Consider the following 13,941-nt stretch of genomic DNA (forward strand, 5'->3'; position numbering starts at 1 on the left):
ATCTTCTTGCTGCCTGGATAAAGATGGATGTCTGGACTTCAGGAACCATGAGTAGATTTCCTGGGGTTAGTGTTATTTTTTTTGTGGGGTGTTTATTTTAAGATTAGGGATGGGCAGTAAAAGAGCTGAATGTCCATACAAATGCCCTCTTAGGGGCAATGGGTAGCTTAGGGGTTTTTTAGGGTTGGTTGGGTGGGGGTTTTACTGTTGTGTGGACTTTGTAATTTTTTGTAGGTAAAAGAGCTGTTTAACTTCAGGCAATGCCCTACAAAAGACACTTTTAAGGTCTATTGGTAGTTTATTGTTAGGTTAGGGAGTGTTTTTATTTGAGGGGGCTTTTTTGTTTTTATAGGGCTATTAGATAAGGTATAGAAAAATCTTTGGATGCGGAGCTTCAGGATAATTAAAAAAACACTTTATTATATACATATAGCAGCATGGACAAGGGATAAAAACACACACTTGCAAGTGTCAGACAAAGAGCTTGACACGTTTCAGCTTACGCCATCATCAGAAGCCTATGTCCTATTACCCACCTATACCCATTTAAAGGCATCACTACGTTCTGATAGGTTAATTACAAATTTAGACGTTACTCAAGTTAACCCTTTTCTAGGCATCCCTTTCCCCATATATTTTCCTTATGATATATTACAAAAAGCCTTCAACAGCTAATATTTTATCTTGGACTTAAGTTTTTTTCCTCTTTGATCTATCTCTTTATGTTGTAACTCATTCAACAATTCACATAATTATCAGGTTAAAAGCATTAAGACATTATATTGGGCTTTATTACATATATATATATATATATATATATATATATATATATATATAAACCCATATTAAGATATAATCCTGATTTATTAGAATTTATTTACTATAGCTACAAATGTCAAAAATACTAACTTTATTGCTTCCATAGAGTATTACTGAATTATAGGAGGAAAAAAGTGGGGGGGGGAGGGTTCGAGGGGAAAGGGAAAATGTATGTATTATCTCCAAACATTTATTAAATCCGCTCCAGTATTAAAACCTAATGGTAATCTTGTTTGCAATGAAAAAATCCAAAACGCTTCCCGCTTAGACAAAAGCATATCTAGGTTTCCCGCTCTCTCTGTTAGACTAACTTTTTCAATGACTTTCCATTTGAAAGTTTTTACATCTTCATTATGTTTATCTATAAAATGCACTGCTAGTGCAGAACAGGGGGTGGAGGTGGAGATATCATTTAAATGCTCTCTAATCCTTACTCTCACCTCCCTGGTGGTCATACCTACATACTGCATCCTGCATTCTGTGCATTGAACCATATAGATAACATATTTAGACTGACAATTAGTACAGCTCATAGCTTCATAAACTCTTTGTGACACATGTGATTGGAACTGTTTTGAAACTACAGCATACCCACAGGCTTTGCAATTTATATTGCTACATTTATAGTGCCTTTTACATTGAAGCAAACTGCTCCTGTTAGGTTTTTTAGTGCTAACAACACTTGGTGAGAGATAGTTACCTAAAGTACGGTTATGTTTAGAAACAAAACAGCATCCCTCTCTCACAATGTCATGTAAATCATTGTCCCCTTTAAGAAAAGAAAAGTGCCTTTTCACTATCTTAACAATATCCCTATACTGGCTACTATAGCTGGTAATAAAAGTCAGTTTATCCTTATTGTGTTTTTTTTTAAACTTTTTATTATCTGTGAGTAACTTTTTCCTGTCCAAATCCACCACTTGTGCTATGGCTCTATCTACGACCTCACCATTATAGCCTCCGTCTAGAAACCGTTGTTTAAGCTCCTGACATTCCTTATAAAAGACATTAGCCTCTAAGCAATTTCTTTTTAGTCTTATACATTCCCCCTTAATTATCCCAAAGCCTGTATGCTTGGGATGCTGGCTCTTAGCATGCAAAATTGTATTAGACTGCAGCGGCTTGCGATAAAGCTCGCTTTCGATATTGCCTTTTGCAACATCACCCCTCAATGTCACATCCAGAAATTATGTCTTTCCAGAGCTAACTGTGTATGTAAACTTTAAGCCTACAGTATTAGAATTTAAATACTTTATGAAGTCTTCTACCTCTGAGACACAACCACTCCAAATAAAAATTAAATCATCAGTGTATCTATGGTAAAACTTAATCCGGTTTATATATGGGTTACTATCTCCATAAACATGGAACAGCTCCCACCAACCCATAAACAGGTTGGCATAGGAGGGGGCAAACTTAGCCCCCATAGCTGTTCCACGCTTCTGGAGATAGTAACTCCCATCAAACAAGAAATAATTATGGTTTAACAAAAATCCTGTTACTCTGATAACATAATCCTTAAATGACTCATCAAAGTTAGTATATTTATCTAAAAAGAATCTGACTGCAGTAAAACCCTTATTGTGTGGAATACAAGAATAAAGCCTTACCATATCCACTATAACCCATATATATCCATTTTGCCAAATTTCATCTTACAATAATCTTAAAAAGTGCTTAGAGTCTCTTAGATAAGGTGTCATTTTTATTCTTTTGGATAATTTTGTTTATTATTTTTGTGTAACCTTCGATTTTTTTTATTTTTCGTAATGTTAGTGTTTATTATTTTTTGTAATGTTAGGTTTTTTATTTTCATTCGTAGTGTTAGGATTTTATAATATTGTAATGTTATGTTTTTTATTTTTTAACGGAGTGTTTTGTATCGTTAGGATTTTTTATTTTTCGTTTCTTTTATTTAGTTAAAATAGTAATGTTAGTTTAATTTATAGTTTAAACTTAGTTTTTTTTTAATTTCACAGGTAAGTTTTTATTTATTTAAAGATAGTTATATTGTAAATTTAATTAAGTTAGGGGGTGTTAGGTTTAGGGGTTAATAGTTTAATTTAGTGTGTTGCGATGTGGGGGCTGGCGGTTTAGGGGTTAATAGGTTTAGTTTATTAGTACTGATGTGGGGGGCCAGCGGTTTAGGGGTTAATAATTTTATTTAGTGTCAGCAATGTCAGGGGCAGCGGTTTAGGGGTTAATAATTTTATTTAGTGTCAGCGATGTTGGGGGGCGACGTTTAGGGGATAATCATTTTATTTAGTGTCAGTGATGTCCATTCCGCAATCGCATGTGTTAGTTTTTTTCTAACACTTTCTATCCATTGATGTCTATGGGGGAAAGCGTGCACCTAAACTCAGCCCTTGGCTTTTGTGCGGTATGGAGCTTATCGCACCATAATGCACAGCACAAGGAGGTTTTTCAGTAACTTGTAATGGCAACGCTATGGAAAGTGCAATAACGCTCATTTTTTGCGTTCTTTACGCACCCAGTTTAGCACACAACTTGTAATCTAGGTGATAGTTTTTTAAGCAAATTGTCATTAAGCCAGCAGACAAAGGATTATCATGAATCAAGAAAGATTAATTAGATGAATGTAAAAAAACAATTGAGTTACACTTCTATATATAAAAACTGTCTTAAAATCCAATATCATATTTTGAAGGTGATTTAATGAAATATCTAAATAAAGGTAATCAGAGAGGCTTTCTGAATAATAATGGATATGAATATCTGAATAACAAATGCCCTAAGATACTCACCTCCTATACTCTCCCAAAAATACTTTTGTCTGATTGAATCTTTACATAAAAAATAGGTTATTTATGTAGTACTCTTTAACTTCTTCACACTGTTAGGACATTCCATGCCATCCTAACAGCGCTGGGTTTTAACACCGAACAACGGCATGAAATGTCCTACCTTATAAGGCGTCCTGTAGCCTCTCCCTTTCGATGAATGCAAGACTGGGGATGTGCCTAGCAACATAGGCAGTCCCCCATGATCCGATCCTGGGCCTTGAAATCAGGTGATCACAACAATGATTGTTTAATTTCATTTTTGCAGCAAGTGTTTACATCAGAAATTGTAAACACTTGTGCCGGGTGTGAATGGGCTAAGTAGTAAATGTTACAACCATTTATGGTGAAAACAAAAGCATATATACAAGGTACAATTACTGTAACCAATATATATTAAAGGATATTGAATGGTGTGAGGATTTACATATTGGTGACAGATGTTGCATCCTTATATTCAATTATTGAAAAGTAGAGAGGTATACAAAATATAAGAGAATTTCTGGGAGAATTTACTATAGAATTAATTGAACTTACAATTTTTTTAGTTACCATTTTTACTGGTCTGAATATAATTCTGTTTACAAGTAAGTGGTACAGTAATAGGTACCATGAATGCCCCATGTATAAACATACTAAGATTAATATTAAGATGGATAATAGGAAGCAATTGATATAGAGTGCTAATGTTTTTAATATTATTTTTAATATTGTTTTTAATATTCATAATGTTTTTACCGTACTCCATTTTTTCTTAATATACTGTATCCTTTAACAGCTGTTAACTAATAAGCAATTGTTGACAAGAATGTATTTTATCTCATTCTGAATATAAATATTATTATATTGTTTGGAATCACTGTGAAGTATTTATAACCCACACATATAACTAGATGTATAACTTTTAATAATTGCTCAAAATATTAGCTGACCATTCTATAAGAGAAAATACTATGACTGCCCCTTTAATGAAGAAGAAATGACTGCCCCTTTAAGATTTAGGGTATAAGAGGAGGAAGTAATTACACACAGACTCATCTTGAAAAAAAGCACACCTGCTGAAACGCGTTGATGAGTAGTGGTCGGTGTCAGCCAGACTGTTTGCCGTAACCAACTGTTACAAGCTGCTATAAGCTGCAATTAGCTCCAACCAAACCGAGATACTTAAAGTATCTGGAACATAAACAACCAACGACCCATATCAAGCCTAATATATGGAATTTTACAAGTGAAAATTCAAGTCCCTTTAATTGGGAATCTTTTTAATTAATCTGAATATCTTATACATCCTAGTGCTTGTTGATACAAACAGAAAACCGGCAATCTTTCTTTCCGGAAAACATGGAACTCACATGGAGAATAATTGTGGTAGTGGGGACGCTGAAAACGATTTGAGGAAAGGATAGAGAAAAACATGTAAAATTAGCTGTTTTTCATATTCCGGTTTTACACTTACTCATTGGGAACAAATTACGTACTACTGAATACCTCTATCACACTAAAACATTATGTGATTGGAACAATATAAACTTGAGGAGAAAAACCACTATAATTTGTGGGGCAGTCAAAGGATAACGTATAACACTGTTTTTACCCACATCTGCTGTTTTTTTAAATCTGCTAATAGTCATAGACCTTTTAAACATTATCTTTTAGACTATTGAGTTTTTATAATATGGTATAACTTTAACGACCGGTGGTATATATATATATATATATATATATATATATATATATATATATATATATGAGGCAGACGATCAAAGTGCTGGTGAAGTCAATAATGTTTATTCATCCAGGTTGAGGGACACAGTCAGACAAAAGAAACACCTATATTTTGATATTGTACGTTTTATTATTGATCTTGTAATAAATTGTAAAATTTTAACTTTGCATTTAATTGCATATTGCTTTTATTATTGCTTTTATTATTAATTTCTGAGAGAGCTTTTATAGCGCAATCTTTGTTTGTTACTATCATTGCCCCCAGTTATGCCAACCTCTTATCATGGGAAAATCATTATGTTTACTTGTGGGACAACTTGGTTGTCCATCACAATTACATAGATGACCTACTAATCATCTGGAAAGTAGGAGAATTGGAAATTATGCAATATTTGAATTATTTGAATTCTAATTCATGGAACATTCGATGCACATGGGACATAAGTGTCACCAAAATTACTTTTCTAGATCTTAAGATTTATGTTGAAGAGGGTAAATTGAAAATATTTTTTTTTTTTTTTTAAAAGTGAATGTGAATAATTGCATAAATACAAATAGATGTCATCATAAAATTTAGATCAGAAACATCCCTAATGGGCAATTTGTACTAGTGGTGACACATATTTAGGACAAGATTTATTGAGAACGGGTTTGACAAAGACAAATTGGTACCATCAAAGAAGTAGCCTTACTGAATAGAGAGGATCTTCTAAAATACAAAGCTAGGACAAGTGAGAATGTAGAAAAGTTTGAAACTATAATTCTCAATTTTAATACAAAAAGTCAGGAAATTAGAAAAAGAATAGAGAGACAAAAAAGAGGCGCCTGTGTGTATCAATAGCAAACTAAATGAGGACACAAAAAGACCCCTGATACAGGGTACTCACATTTTATCTAAGCACTCATACAGTGTTATCAGGAGTGGACTGGGTATTTATATAGCCACCCAGCTAACTGATGTTTGGTAACACGCTCCTCACTCCTTGGTGTTGGGTGTTCTAAAGCAGGATATAGTGAAACAACAAAGAGGCACCTGTGTGTATCAATAGCAAACAAAATGTGGATACAAAGAAACCCCTGATACAGGATACTCACATTTCATCTAAGCACTCATACAGTGCTATCAGGGGCGGACTGGGTATTTATACAGCCACCAAGCTAACTGGTCTCCAGGTAGCAGGAACGCCGAATTCTCCAAGCTTGAAACTTCCTGTAGGAGTGATTAGTATAGATAGGCAATACAAGGTTCCAGTTAAAAAAATAAGAACGGTTTATTAAAAAATAACAATATACAAACACGAACCAAGGAAGGGTATGCTAGCTGACCCTCCTTACAGTGTGCTTTCTCCTGTGTAGTAGGAAAATAGACAACTAATAGATAATAATAATAAGGTATATTCTTAAAAGAGACAATACTAAAAATTCTAACAGATAAACTAATAATTACTTTTAGAAAACCTCTGAATTTGGGTTGCCAACTAACTAGGAGTCATCTAAAGGAATATTAAAATGGTAGAAATAGTTTTATAGTAGAAAAGGAAACATTGTTTTCAGATATGTCACATGCAATGGTTGTGACACATTTATCTGAAGTGAATGAAACAATATCAGACTTATTAATTTATTTCTTGTCACATAAAAAATTTATTTTTACATTGTATTTCCAATCTTCAATATGTAGGTTGTACTTCCCTGCTCTTTGAAAACCAGATTAGGGGAATATGTTCTACCACATTGGAGAGGGAGTGATGACCATAAATAGTTGGGCTAATTAGAGAAGAAATTGATCCATGAATTAGTCCCTAATGGTCTTAATGTGAAGTTTGAAATGTTTATTTTTTTAAGAAACATATAATCAGACTTGTTTGGGTATGCATTCTATTTTATTAATGTGGGTTTTATTAAAGTTTTTTTATTGAAGTTATTTTCCTATCATATGGTTTATATATAGTCATCATATGGTTCCTCCCACTTAGACGTAATCCAAACAGTGAAGTGTTTTTTTTAATGTGAAATAGAGAAAGTGAAACTTGTGCTAGAGCGGCTGTCAGGAACAATACAGCACAATAAAGGGCATGGTTTTGGGGGCGGACATCAATAACAGATTACTGTTAGCTTGTAGCCTTAATGGTCAATGATCAAAAGTTCCATGAGGCAGCAAGATATTCAAAAAATGTCAGAGGGCCAACAGTACTGTTTAAAAGCAGCATCATCAAGAGGCATTATACTGTACATCACAATGGGTGGTGATGCTGGCGATATATTTCAAGCAGCATCGCCACCTACATTGATGATTTAGAGTAAAGGATCCCTTTTAAATATATATATAACTTAATAAACATACTTATTAACCCCTAAAATGACTTAACCCCCTAAATTCCAATACCCCACAGCAAACTACCCCTAAACTACTTAACCCCCTAACTGCCAATACCCTACCACTAACTCCCCCTACACTACTTAACTTCCTAACAGCTAAGCCCCCAAGACCCTTAACCTTAGACCCCCTAAATTAAACAAGATAAATTAACAAAAAATAGAAAAACCTGGGGGGGCGGAGCCTATGCTTGGAGCGGCAGGACGTGTTTTAGAGAAGCTCCTGCTTCTATGTATAAACTGTGCTTTCTACTTTCATCCAAGAAGAGCTATTTACCTAGGATTGTGTTGCTAGGAAGCTAGGATTGTCTACCTACTATTTCAAAAGTTCAGGAGCGGACAACAGACACCCTGACCTATGTTCTCCAAGTGAGCTGCGCACATTTTTTTGTGAGCTAGGCCTTTATAGACTTGCAGTTAGTGCACAGCATGGCTAGGGCTGCCGTTTACATTCCCCCTCAGACCTCTGGGTCTACACGTACACAGATACGCTTGTAATTACAATCTCTGGTTCTATACCTCAGGACTATTAGGGCTATATTACATAGTCTAGCCTATTATACAATATGGAAGATATTCTACAGGAGCTGCAAACTATTTTTACAGATTTTAAAGCGGAACTGACTCGACAGATGGAACGTTTGAGCCAGATTGCCAACCCTGACGATGCTCAATGTTTGGATCACTGGCATCTGACAGTTGACAAATCTATTTCCCTGAGGCAGCGGGAACAACCTTCTGAAGGTATAGTGATGATGGGTGCTGCACTGACCTCGTGGCGTGAGGATACTCCAGAAGACTGTGCTACAGACCTACCCGATAAGTATACACACATACAGGGCGATCCTCGGGCTCCTCTAGTGTTTCTGCCCGTTGGCCTGTGGATAGGGGAGAGAGGCCCCTACTGCTGGATCCTGGAGTCTTACCCACTTATCTGGCTGCTGGACTCAGGAGAGAGCGATGGGCGCTTACACACGCAGCTGAGCCTGAAGCTTTTCCCCTTAGCGCTGCTGCGCTGTTCCGGTGGGGCCACAGTGGTGGACAAGGAAACCTCAGAAAATTGCTTTGATACCCCATTGGGACATATCTTTTTGTATTTCGATGTGGGGTAGGATGAATATTATTTAGTCAGCAGAGACCACCGCATTCCGTGTGTGGGACTTTATATCGATTCTGCCCGGAAGATTCCCCAGTTACCCGTAGGACTTGTAGTTATGCTTATAGTTAGTCACAGTTTTCTGTTTCATATATTTGTTCACACACAAATTCTATAGTCTTTATTTAAATAAGCTTATGCTTTACCTTCTAAATGATGACATTACTAGTTGGACTTACTGCGTGTCTTCATTGTATTGGAAGGTCATTGAAGTATTGTGAATGTTCAACTAACCAGACTATATTCTTCCTTTTAGGTCTTTAATTATTTAAGTCACTTGCTCTCCATGTATTAGATTTAGCATATTGAGGTGTTAGTAGATATTGCGATCTGGGCCCTTACTGGACCTTATCTAAGTTGACACAGAATTATACACCCTTCTAGAAATATTTAATTGGGATAGCTTCAGTTATCTCTAGTTGTTGTCTGATTGCTCTCTAAGTAATGTAAGACGCATTATATTTATATACAGGAATTTTTTCTTTTCAGAAACAATCTCATGGCTGCTAGTACTGATTTTATATGTTATAATAACTATGTTAGGCTTAAGTTCCTATACTAGTCAATTAGTGTGTTGTGCTAGATGAGCTAACTATGCTATATATATATATATATATATATCTAGATAAACACTCTCCCTGTGTTATTAAAACTCTATATGTCAATGCCCTCTGCCTTTCCTATGGACATATTCAAGTTATATAGGTACAGAGTGTCCTGATATGACCCATCAAATTGTTTAACTCATAATCCATATGGTTGATAAGATATCATTATTTCAATCCTTAGGTCAAAGAGTGGACTATATATTATTTTTTCTCCTCCTTAAAGTCCCCCATTATGTTTATAAAGCAATCCAAGAGGTCCGAGAGAGGCCTCGCTAGTTCTTTGGGGGAAATGATTTGATTTAATTTAATGTAATTCCATATCATATATTGTTATATCTTAGGAGGTCATGTTCTATCAAAAAACTGAGGTTCAATGCTCAATTTGTATTTATAATTTCAAGCAATATGTGTGTTAAAGGACAATGTTATATAGTGACTATCTAACTGTCAATTCTATGGTTGGCGTGATGTTTTAAGTAATCATTTGCTTGTATTATTTTTCTTAAAACCTCAATAAAATAAATTAAAAAAAAAAAAAAAATAGAAAAACCTGACCATTAATCCTATCCTAACACTAATTCCCCTTTAAAAAAGCCCACCCCTAAAAAAGCCCTATACTAATAATAAAACCTACTCTAAAAATTGCCCTGAAAATGGCATTTGTCGGGCAGTGTCCTAGTTGAAGTAATCACAGCTCTTTTGCATCAAAAATACCCAATAAAAAAACCAAAGTAACCCACAAAATCCTCTAAAAACTGCCCTGAGAAGGGCATTTGAAGGGCAGTGCACTGAAGTAATCACAGCTCTTTGCAGTTAAAAAAATCTTGATATAAATTATAAAACCCCTATCCCAAAAAAAGTAAAACATTTCCTGAAAGGGGCATCAGTGATTAAGCTCTTTTGTAAACCATAAACTAACCACCCCCCCAAAAAAAATCCCTGATGCTAAACCCAAAAGTTAGTACTCACCAACTTGAATCTTGCTCCGTAGGTGGGCAGCTCAAATTCAAATCAGCCAATAGAATAAAAGCTTTTTCTATTGGCTGATTTGAATTTAAACTTAAAAATTAGTCAATAGAAATGCAAAGGCACCCCTATATATAGGACAACCACGCATTCAATCTTCAGTGTGCTGCAGTAACAGCATGAAGATGACATCAAGTGGAAGAAAAGAAGATGGATCGGCTGGAAGATGCAATGGAAGAGAACATTGAATGGAAGAGGACAGCCCCAGAGGAGCGCCATGATGGAAGAAGACAGATCAGTAGTGCCATCAGAGCTGCCCACCTAAGGAGCAAGATTTAAGTTATTGAGTACTAACTTTTAGAATTTAGCATCAGGGACTCTTTAAAAAAAAAAAAATTTAGTTTTGGATTTGCAAAAGAGCTTAATCACTGATGCCCTTTTCAGGGCATTTTTTTAAATTTAGTTTTTTTTTTAGGATAGGGTTTTTTTTTTTTTAACTGTGCGAAAGATCTTAATCACTGATGCCATTTACAGGGCATTATTTAATTTAGCATTTTTTTTAGGATTGGGTTTCTTTTTTTTTACTGTGCAAAAGAGCTAAATCACTAATACCCTTCTTAGGGTCATTTTTAGAGTAGGTTTTTTTAAAGATAGGTTTTTTTGGGGGGTTACTTTGGTGTAAATATAGGGTTTTTTAAGCAAAAAATACTGTGATTATGTAATTACTTCAACTAGGGCACTGCCTGACATATGTCCTTTCAGGGTAATTTTTTAGTATGTTGTAGTTTTAGCAGAGGGTTTTTAAGGGGGGACTAATTTTTAAGGCGACTTTAGTTTTAGGATAGGTTTTTAATGCTAGTGTTTTTTTAATTTTTGTTAGTGTTTTTTATTTTTTTAATGGTTTTTTTTGTAGCTTAGTGGGTAATAGGTTATAGGGGTTTTGGGGGGGTTAGCTGTTAGGGGGTTAAGTAATGTAGGGGTAGTTTTTGACTGGGGGTTGTGGCAGTTAGGGGATTTATAGGTTAGCAAGTATTTTGCAATGGGGGAATATGGCAGATTAGGGGTTAATATTGCAGCAGGGTATTTTTTGATGGGGTGTGTGGCAGTTAGGTGTTAATAGTGTAGGGTGTAAAAAGTGATAGGAGATTATGGCAGATTAGGAGGGGTGGGTGTGCAAGGGGTTAATATTCTAAAGGCATATTATATATGCAAAAAAATAGCTAATTAAAATCAGTACAATACTTATTATACATAGCATTGCATTAGACAATAGGATACATATAAATGATAAATTGTATATACATTTATCAATTGCTCCTATAGTTTTAATAGGAAGGATTTTTTTTGTCTTTAGCAAGGTAGATTGCAGACATGACGTAAATGTAAGCGTTTGGTGGGAGTTAACTGGGCGTTCCATGGGAGTAACCTGCATTTTAATTGAAAACATCACCAGTAGTGTAATATATTCCAATGGCTGTAATGCAGGTTAGGTACAGGTTTTCAGCTATAGTTGTCTCGACAACTTGTCAGTGGCTTGACTTTCCAGTGTGAATAATGTAGTGTAGGTACTGTAGAAGTAAGGATACTGATAAATTATTATTCAGTGTTACTACACAGAAACCTTTTTTTGTTTCTGCGAACACACTTTAAATAATGCCCTCCCCCTCTCCGCTGATATCGCAGATGAGTGGCAATGTCGGTAGACTGTTTCTAAAGCAGTGATCCCTATTATTTCCTATGGGAGACACGTTGTTACTCATCGGCAAAGAGAGATTCAGACCATTTTTAAATCTATCAACAGACCAACCGACTTCAAGATGCATGATTTGCCTTCAACATTTTTTCTTCTTCTTGGGGTAACCTTGATATTAATTCATTTGTACATTGTTTCTACTTTTCAAACAAAGGATCCTAATTTGCTAATTTGATCATCTTTTATATCTTCTGGTTTGATGCCAATTAGTTCTCTAATTAATATGAAGTATTTAAAAAAAATGTAGGCATTCAACACCCTCTCACCTTCATTATACTATCTCTAGAACTTTGTATTCCCAAAGGAGTTTAGACATTGGTTCTAAGGACCTTTCCTTTTACGTTAATTTCTTTCAAAAAAAATATGGAAGAAAGATTCATTTTATATGTATATATCTCGTAAGGCTCAAGATGAGACATTTCTTATTTTTTTTATTGAAAACATATTTAATGCCATTTTAAAGGGGAATATCTGTTTTGAAATGGCATATATTAGCTGATCACACAACTTTTTTGGTGTTTAAGGTTTTGGTCATGCTAAGCTCACATGTTAATAAACACAGTCCTTTCATCAGACATCCTCACAAATGTTTATGAATCTAGTCCATTGTCTGCACTGAATCATTTAGCCACCATTTTTTTTATTTTTTTTGGGCTGAATATGTTTTGTTTCCATCAAAACCCCTACAAACCAAACCCGCACAACCCCCCCCCCCAGAAAAAAAAAGAATAACAATAGAAGCCTTTTTCTTACATCTTTTTAAAGTGCTGTCTCAATATGAATGTTATATTGTATTTATAAATGTAGTGGCTTATCCAATTCAAACATCCTTGGTTTCAAAGGTTTGAATTGCATAGTAAATGAAGACAAAATTAATTTGTATTGGATAGAACTTTTTCTCATTAGTGGGATTGGGGGCCACACTTGGGAAAGGATTAATATTTATTTATAAATTATTGGATTCTATATCTTACTACTGCTAAAAATGATTGCTCTTTTAACAACAGAGATATAAATTATTATGTGTAATCATTCGGATTTTAAAACATTAATAGATAAAACTGTCAATGATCTTTGTACGTACAGGCTTCCAACTTCTGCTTGAATTGCAATTAATCGTATTTCTTGATGTTTGTGCTTTAGAATTTCAATAAATATTTTATTAAAAAAAGAAGTTAGGAATTTCAATATATATTTTATTTAAAAAAAAGAAGAAAGAAATTAAAAGGAACACATGGTAGCCAAAAATGTAAATAAATAAATAAATAAATAAAACTGCCCAAAAAAAACATTACAGAACATTTCCAAGCTTAAGGAACTTGTATCTTTTTTCCAAATTTCTCCTCCATCATTACTTTTCAGACACATATTGCACAGCATGATTTACACCCAGTAAAAGAGATTGCAAGGTCCTGTGAAGAGTTAGGTATAATAAGAAAATGCCAATCCAGTGGAATAATTAAAATGTGGGATCTGTATATAACACTTACATTTTGAAGATGAATAAGAAAGTAAACAAATTATATTTCTCTCTCTGTGGCCTTTCAAAAATGCTTCCATGTTTTATTCCATGGTCTTTAAAGGTGCAATAGAGTCTGTAAATCATTATTTGTTGTTTCTTAAAAAAAAGGTATTTTAAAATGTTTTACATTCTTTTTATTTTTTCAAAATATACAGCTAGATTACGAGTTTTGCGGTAAGAGCTGCTCGGTACTAACTTGCAAGTTATTGTCACCG

The sequence above is a fragment of the Bombina bombina genome, chromosome 3 (genome assembly GCF_027579735.1).
Source record: "Bombina bombina isolate aBomBom1 chromosome 3, aBomBom1.pri, whole genome shotgun sequence".
Taxonomy (NCBI): Eukaryota; Metazoa; Chordata; class Amphibia; order Anura; family Bombinatoridae; genus Bombina; species Bombina bombina.